This window comes from Arachis hypogaea, chromosome 8, assembly GCF_003086295.3.
Source record: "Arachis hypogaea cultivar Tifrunner chromosome 8, arahy.Tifrunner.gnm2.J5K5, whole genome shotgun sequence".
NCBI lineage: Eukaryota > Viridiplantae > Streptophyta > Magnoliopsida > Fabales > Fabaceae > Arachis > Arachis hypogaea.
Window position 1 is genome coordinate 43251674 of NC_092043.1, and position 7625 is coordinate 43259298.

General features: G+C 36.0%; 1 long non-coding RNA gene across 1 annotated transcript; it reads left to right on the forward strand.

Moving 5' to 3' along the window:
• Positions 1–1424, forward strand: LOC140174619 (uncharacterized). The gene is made up of 2 exons (XR_011864356.1): positions 1–431; positions 535–1424. It is a non-coding gene; the product is annotated as an uncharacterized lncRNA (long non-coding RNA).
• The last annotated feature ends 6201 nt before the right edge of the window (positions 1425–7625 follow it).

A 7625-nucleotide genomic window follows, 5' to 3' on the forward strand; every position in this document is an offset into this window, starting at 1 on the left:
CCAACACTTAAAGTTTTTTACAAAACACATCACTCAAAATAGCCCTCACTGAGAAGTGAGAACACTAAACTCTCGAACCCTCTTCATCACTCTTTAAGAACCCTAAACCCTAAGAACCCTATCTCGTAGCCCTCTCTCAGCTTGCAACCCTCTTTCAGCTCATAGACCTCCTCATCATTGAGAACCCATCTTCATCTCTCAGCTCGTAACCATTTATCCCTCTCTTGCAACCCTCGTTAACTTCAATCGGTGTTGCCTCTGTCAGCGCACCCTCCATCGGTGCGCCTTCCGTCGGTGCTCACTATCTCTCACATGAACCCTACCTTTGTCAACGCTGATTCTCTCTTGCTCCTCCCTCAGTTGTCGTTGCCTCTCCCTCAATCATCGCTCCTTCCTTAATCGATGCTTAACCCTCACCATAACATAAGAAGGTATGAATTTATTCCCTCGCTGTTTCTCTATTTCAATGTATGTAATTTGTTTGTTGTGGCCATAACACCGTCACCTCCTGATATTCCCCTTTCTCTATTGCAGTTACAGAGGATTTTTTGGGTTTAACTATTGGTGGAGGTAGGGGTGAACGCGGATTGGATCGGATCAGATATGACCAAAATCTCGATCCAATATCTGTAATTTTTAAGCTTTGATCCGATCCGCACATCTGTGGATCGGATATCGGATAGACGGATATATTTGCAAAACATAAAAATATTTTTAAAAGCTTGTTTTTATTAAAAAATATCAATAAATTTTTTTTATTATTTTTAACATGTTTACTTTTAAAATAATATTAAACATACTTTTCTTAAATAATAAAAATAAAAATTATAACATATATGATAATTATTAGTTGAAATAAAACATAAAAAGAATATTTACTTATGTATTTATTTTTGCGGATATGTGGATTGGATATGCGGATACCAACATAAAATCCGTAATATGCGAATTAGATCCGATAGTCTTGCGGATCGAATCCATATACGCAATTTTCGAATCGGATACGGATAAATCCCGCGGATATGTGGATCTGATCCGATCCATGAACATTCCTAAGTAGAGGAGCGAGAAATCGGATTGCCAACCCCAGAATTTTAGATGAGTTTCACCAAGTCACTGCTTTAGGTGGTTTAGGAGCTGGGATCATTGCTCTTAAATATCCTGGAATATTGTATGAATGTCACTGCTTGCATCAAGCTTTGTTGATGTAAGCTCAAATAATTACAAGTTATTTTTAATTTCTATCAACAGGTTGGAATGGCTGCTACATTAACATATATTTGTTCTGTCCCTTTAACTTCTGTTCTACTGTTGTTTGAACTGATCAAAGATTATAGATTACTTCTTCCTCTCATGGTAATTCTTCAATAAAATTCTTACGCAGAATTACATGATAGTGATATAAAATTGCTTACTTAGTTACATCTTCCGTTTTCTACTGTTCTCCTATTCTTAAGTTTAACAAAATAAAAAATTTGCAAACTGCATTCTTTTACCTCGATTGAACTAGAGAAGATGTTTGGTATATTCTTACATGCTTATTTTCTCATTGTTTGTTTTCCTATATCTTATGTTAAAGCAAGGCAGAAGAAAATTGTTTTGCTCCTTTAAAGTTTGCAGTCATTAATTACTATGCCATTTTCAAAAAGATAGTAGGAGAGTATTGTTCAATACACTATTTTGGCTAAGAAAATAGTACTTACTTCCTCATCATAGAGTAATGTGCTATTTGAAAATTTTCTAAATATTGATTAGTTAGACATTTTTTTGGAATAGAGATATGAGATACAATGATCTTATAGGGTCACTTCCACCTTCATATAACTCACTGCCACATTTAAAGTCGATGTAAGTTTTAGATTTTGCATTGTATTTCCTCTTACATATATTAAGATGTTGCTTCAAAATTTCCAATCACTGTAAGTATATTTGGGCATACTCCATTATCTTGTATTCTATTATTACTTTTTAGATATTATGGCTGTAATGATCGCATGAACCATAAGCTTTCAGAAAACATGAACATTTCAATCAATACAGAGTAAGAAATATCTTCCTAAAAAGGGAAAAAAAGAATAGTTTTGAGACAAAGGAAATAAAATTCTGAGTGTGCTGCATTGATGTTCCAGTAATGGAAGTTGTCAGAAAGGGAATGATTTTCCACAACAAGTAGCAATTATTTCAGCCGTTTCATATGGCCCTCTCTTAATTGCTATGGCTGTTGGAATAATTTTCTTAATCGCCAATTTCTTAGTTAATTGTTCAAGAAAAGAGGTTAAGCACAAATCTGATTTAGTTTCAAATAAGATTCAAGAATAGTTTTTAGGTTGAATTATATGTCACTTAGCTTGTAGTTTTTAGGTTGAATTATATGTCACTTATCCAAGCTAGTCCTAAATAATTGAAACTTATACGAAAGAATAATTTTCAAAAGTTTTTTAATTCAAATTTTATGTCACTTATTCAAACTAGAGCAATTGAAAATCATACAGTATCGCACACTTTTTGAAACACTATTCCTTCTAAATAAAAAAGTCATGACAAAGAGTTTTCAAACTATTTCCAATATTACTTCTTCCAAAATAACTTTAGAATTCCAAACGGAGTTAGAATATTTTCCAACAATTATAAATCTTTAGGGATGAAGAACGAGAACTCAATCATGAAATAAATTAAAGTATAAATCTCAAAATGAAGTAAAACACTTAAATTAATAATCCATAAAAAGATGAATAAAAATCCTAACCTTAACAGAAGAGATTAGTTGCTCATGGTAGAATGAAAATAGAATCCTAAAGTGTGATGTATTGTGTTCCGTGATGTCCCTGGACTAAGTCCTTGGATTTATTTAAAACCTAAACAATAACCTAGAATTCAAATTCAAATTAAATCCAAACAGAATCAAATCTAATTCAAATCAAATCTTTTTTAATGACTCTTAATTAGTTAGTGATCTTCTTTGTAATTGAGGTTCAAAGCTTGGTGATTCAATTCTTCAGCATCATGGGCTTGTCAACTTGGGCGTGTGGCATGCCCACCTTTGGCATGTTGCACGTCATCAAAATTTCAGCCCTGGGAGCATGCAACCTTGGTGTGTGGCACGCCCACGTTTGGTGTGTTGCACACCAACTTCTAGCTTGGAAGAACCTTTGAAGGCACGTAGAAATGGCACACCCCTTATGATTGGCATGTGGCACGCCACAAAATTTTAGCCCTGGGAGTGTCTTCCTTGAGCGTGTGGCACACCAAGCATTGTTGTGTTACACGCCCTTCATTCATGTCTTGGAGGCCTTCCTGAAAAATGGCCTAGCATGCTATGCCCAAGATTGGCGTGTGGCACACCAAGAAAGTTTGGCTAGAGACTTAGAGGCCTTTGAGGGCGTGTGGCATGTCCAAATGCTTGTTTTTTGTGCTCTTGGAAGTGTCCATCAAAGGCGTGTGGCATGCCATGCTTGGAATTGGTCTTTGGGGTGCATGGAGGTGGCAAGGAGAGGGAATGGTGTGTGGCACGCCATGCTGGGCGTGTGCACGCCATTGGTGTGCCTGGGAGGTGCAATTTGTGGTCGAAGGTGTGTTACATGCCAGTTTAGTGTAGTTTGGGTATGTAACTTGCAGTTCTGCGATCAGCTTTGTTCCGCGGAAAAGAATGGTGAATTTCACCCCTCAGACTTAATATCCACTATAAACATTTGTATATCGTTGAAAAATTATGGATGTTAGCTTTCTAATTCTACTGGAACCACTTCATTTGGACCTCTTTATATCAAGTTATACTTGTTGGAGTATAAAGTGGTCAGGATTGGCAGCTCATTAAATTCTCTTTGTACTTGTCTTCAATTCTTGGTTCTCTGGAAAGTTGTTTCTTTTGCATGCCATCTTCCTTGGTTCTTCCAGGGACTTCTTTAATTGTCTCTTTTCATCCTTATTTTTTCTTATTTTTAACACTTTCCTACACATACTAAAGCTCAAAGCAATTTCAAGAAATATTGATTAAAACACACAAATCTTAATTCAAATAAGGAAATCACCAACTTTATTCAAAGAAATAAATAAAGAAAATAATTGAAGATGCTCATGCATCACTGGGCTCTTGCTTTCGACAACTTAGGGTTGGGTTCTTCAAGGTTAGGAAAGCAGCTCGCGATGAGTTCCAAGTCCGTGGGTGCAACTTCAAGGATTCAGTAACACATCAACAATTTCATATTTGAAAACTTTAGGAAAAAATTGGGCAACCCAATAGAGGAAAAAGCGACTATGTAAGAAAGGCTCAGGAAGTAGAGGGATGGCAAGTCGGAGGAACCAATTTAGGTGATAAAAGCATTGAGGCCGTCGATGAAAAAGCTCCGAGAGAGGTAGATGGTTGTGAGGTTTGTAAGATCCCACATCGGTTGGGGAGGGGAACGAAGCATGCCTTATAAGAGTGTGAATACCTCTCTCTGGCATGACGCGTTTTGACAAGTGAGTGTGGGGGGCTTCGGCTATCATCCCTATCGTCAAAGGCAAAACTGTGAGGCCTTGTGTGCCAAAGCGGACAATATCGTGCTAGCAGGTGGTCTAGGCTGTTACAGATGGTATTAGAGTTGGAGCCCAGATCGATGTGCCAACGAGGGCGCTGGGATCTCTTAGGGGGGGTGGATTGTAAGATCCCACATCGGTTGGGGAGGGGAGCCGGAACCTGGATCGATGTGCCAGCGAGGACACTGGGCTCCCTTAGGGGGGTGGATTGTAAGATCCCACATCAGTTGAGAAGGGGAACGAAGCATGCCTTATAAGGGTGTGAATACCTCTCCCTAGCATGACGCGTTTTGACGAGTGAGTGTGGGGGTTTCGGCTATCATCCCTATCGTCAAAGGTAAAACCGTGAGGCTTTGTGTGCCAAAGCGGACAATATCGTGCTAGCGGGTGGTCTAGACTGTTACAAGATTAATGGATGTGAACCTAGGGAAGCGGCCGAGGAGGGCGGGAGGAGAGGGAGGAAGGGGTCGGTGATGGTGACAGTGAGCGAAGTGCAGAGGTGGTTGGTTAGGGAGAGGAAATTTCGGAAAACGAGGGATAAGGTTTCGTGATAGAGAAGGTGACTAAGGTTTTTGAACATTAATTCCCAACATTCAAGAGTAGCACGATCTGTATGGCAATGAGATTCATAAATGACGGTGAGTGGTGGCAGTGGAGAGGGAGAGAGGAGGCAGCAGTAATCAGGAAAGATGTTAGTGGTGGTGAGGATTGTGAAAATTTGGGGAAAAATAAAAAGAAAATAATTTAAAAATTTTATTAAAAAGTCAACAAAAAAATTAGAATTTATTTATTTTTGTCACACGGACCCATCTTTCATGGATACAAGGTTAGTTTAATTTCCTTTTTTGATAAGTACTTTTGTCAAAGTTCGCAAAGTTCATGGGTACAAATGGTTGTTTATTCAAATCAAAGATTATAATTCATCTCATTATTTTTAAACTATCTCATTATGTTACTTAAGAGTGATCATTATATCAAAGAACATTGCTATCATCAATTCATCATATGATTTATTATGTGTAGCTCACTATAATATTTTGGTCCAAGATTCCAATCAAAACTTTAGGATTTATTTTGACATGTATTTCCACAAACAAAATGCAGATGTGATATTCTCATTGAATAGCATAGACGATTTCTCGATAAAATCTACTTCAATTCAAGCATTCACTTTGGAATATATAGAGGTAGCCACCGAAAAGTATAAAATTTTGATAGGTGAAGGAGGCTTTGGTTCTGTCTACCATGACACCCTAGAAATTGGTCATGTTGTGGCTGTGAAGGCACTCGAGAATTTGATAATGAGGCGCACAACTTTTGTTTCAAATTTAATTGCTATATCAAAGTTCCAATAGCATACATTGATTCAATGACGATGTATAATAAAGTGACAGTGATGAAATTTGGCTACACCCAATGAAACAATGGAAAAAATTGAAGCTGCTGCAACAAATATGAGGTTTTTCCCGTTGAGTTGTTATTGAGATTGTGAATGTTTTGAAGTCAGTCTCTGCTGTATGACAATGATGTAATCAAATTTTCTTTATGAATTAATTATAGAAATTCTTTAAAACACATGGCTTATGATTGCAAGGACTATAGTTATATTTAAGCTTTTTGAGAATAATGAATCATTTTCTTTATATTTGAAGTCCACATATGTTTGTGTGTGTTTAAAGTTCACATGTATTTACATGCATATGTATATAAGTCTCTGTCATTTTGTTTTTGATATCTGTGTTAGTGTTGTGCTAGATGGATGGTAACCGATAGCCCTGTAATTATGAGTTTCCACCCATTAAAGTCCAAAATGTTTAAGAAACAGTAGCTTGTTTGGAATGCTATGGAATGGAGATGGTTAGAGATGATGAGAAAGCCATAAAAGGGTTGGTCAGAAACAGTCACTGTGTGAAACTGTTGATGATTATTGCCCATCTTTTTCAATCATAATCATGTATGAGGATTTTTTCTATTTGATAAGAATAAAGCCACGCTTTTAAAGCGTCGCAATAGATTTACATCTAACCACACAAATAAAAAAGCATAACCATATCTTTAATTATTGACACGCTTTAAAAATGTGGTTATATGTTTCCTTTTTTGGTATGTTTTAAAAATATACTTATAAGGTTATACATACGGCTACGCTTTAAACGTGGTAATAGATAAAAGCGTGGCAAAAATTAAAACGTGTCAATAAATTGCCAAAAGCATGGCAATAAAACAACCGCTACGTTTGCAGATGTGACTCTTTTAAAAGCGTGTCGATAGTTCAAAAAATATGACAAAAAATTATCACACTCTTTTAAAAGCGTGTCGATAGTTCAAAAAATATGACAAAAAATTATCACTACTTTTTTTATATTTTCCGGTACGCTTTAAAAACGTGGTAAAAAGCTGATTTTTTTGTAGTGTCTCTACCTACAAAACTTATCTATTTATAATTACATGGAATAATTTTATTTTCAATAAAAATATTAATATTTTTTAATATAAAAAAATTAGCCTAAAAGGACCTTTAAAAATTTAAAATTGCATAATTGGTCATATTTATAGGTTAAACGTACGTGTAGGACTCACCTAAACGCTGCACCTATGTGGCTATAAGATTCACCGCCTAACCCCTAAATATGAGACTGCTGAAAGCAATAGGATAGGGATAAAGATCTACTACGCCTCGCAATTATTGATCCTTTGATTAAAATGATCGAATTATATTAATTTTTAATGTTTTAATATAATAAAGGTTGCGTTTTATTTAATTATTTTATTAGAGGGAATCGTAATTTGAGGAAGGTGACACGGATGAAGTTGCATCATGCATTCATGCAAGATAGCAAGATAGCAAGATAGCATAAAGGAGCAAAGGTGCAATAACATCAACAGTGAAATTGGATATTCACTCTTTCAATTGTTCCCGCAGTATAGTTGATAGCAAAAAATTAGGCGTACTTTCTTTTTTCAAAATTAATTGTTACTTAAAGTTGAGAAAATCTGACGTAAATTAATAATTAAGGATTTGTCGTTGGCCAATGAATTGCTGTATATATAAGACGGAATTTAAACTCTTAATATTTATATAAGCGAACTAGTGTACTAACTATTAGACC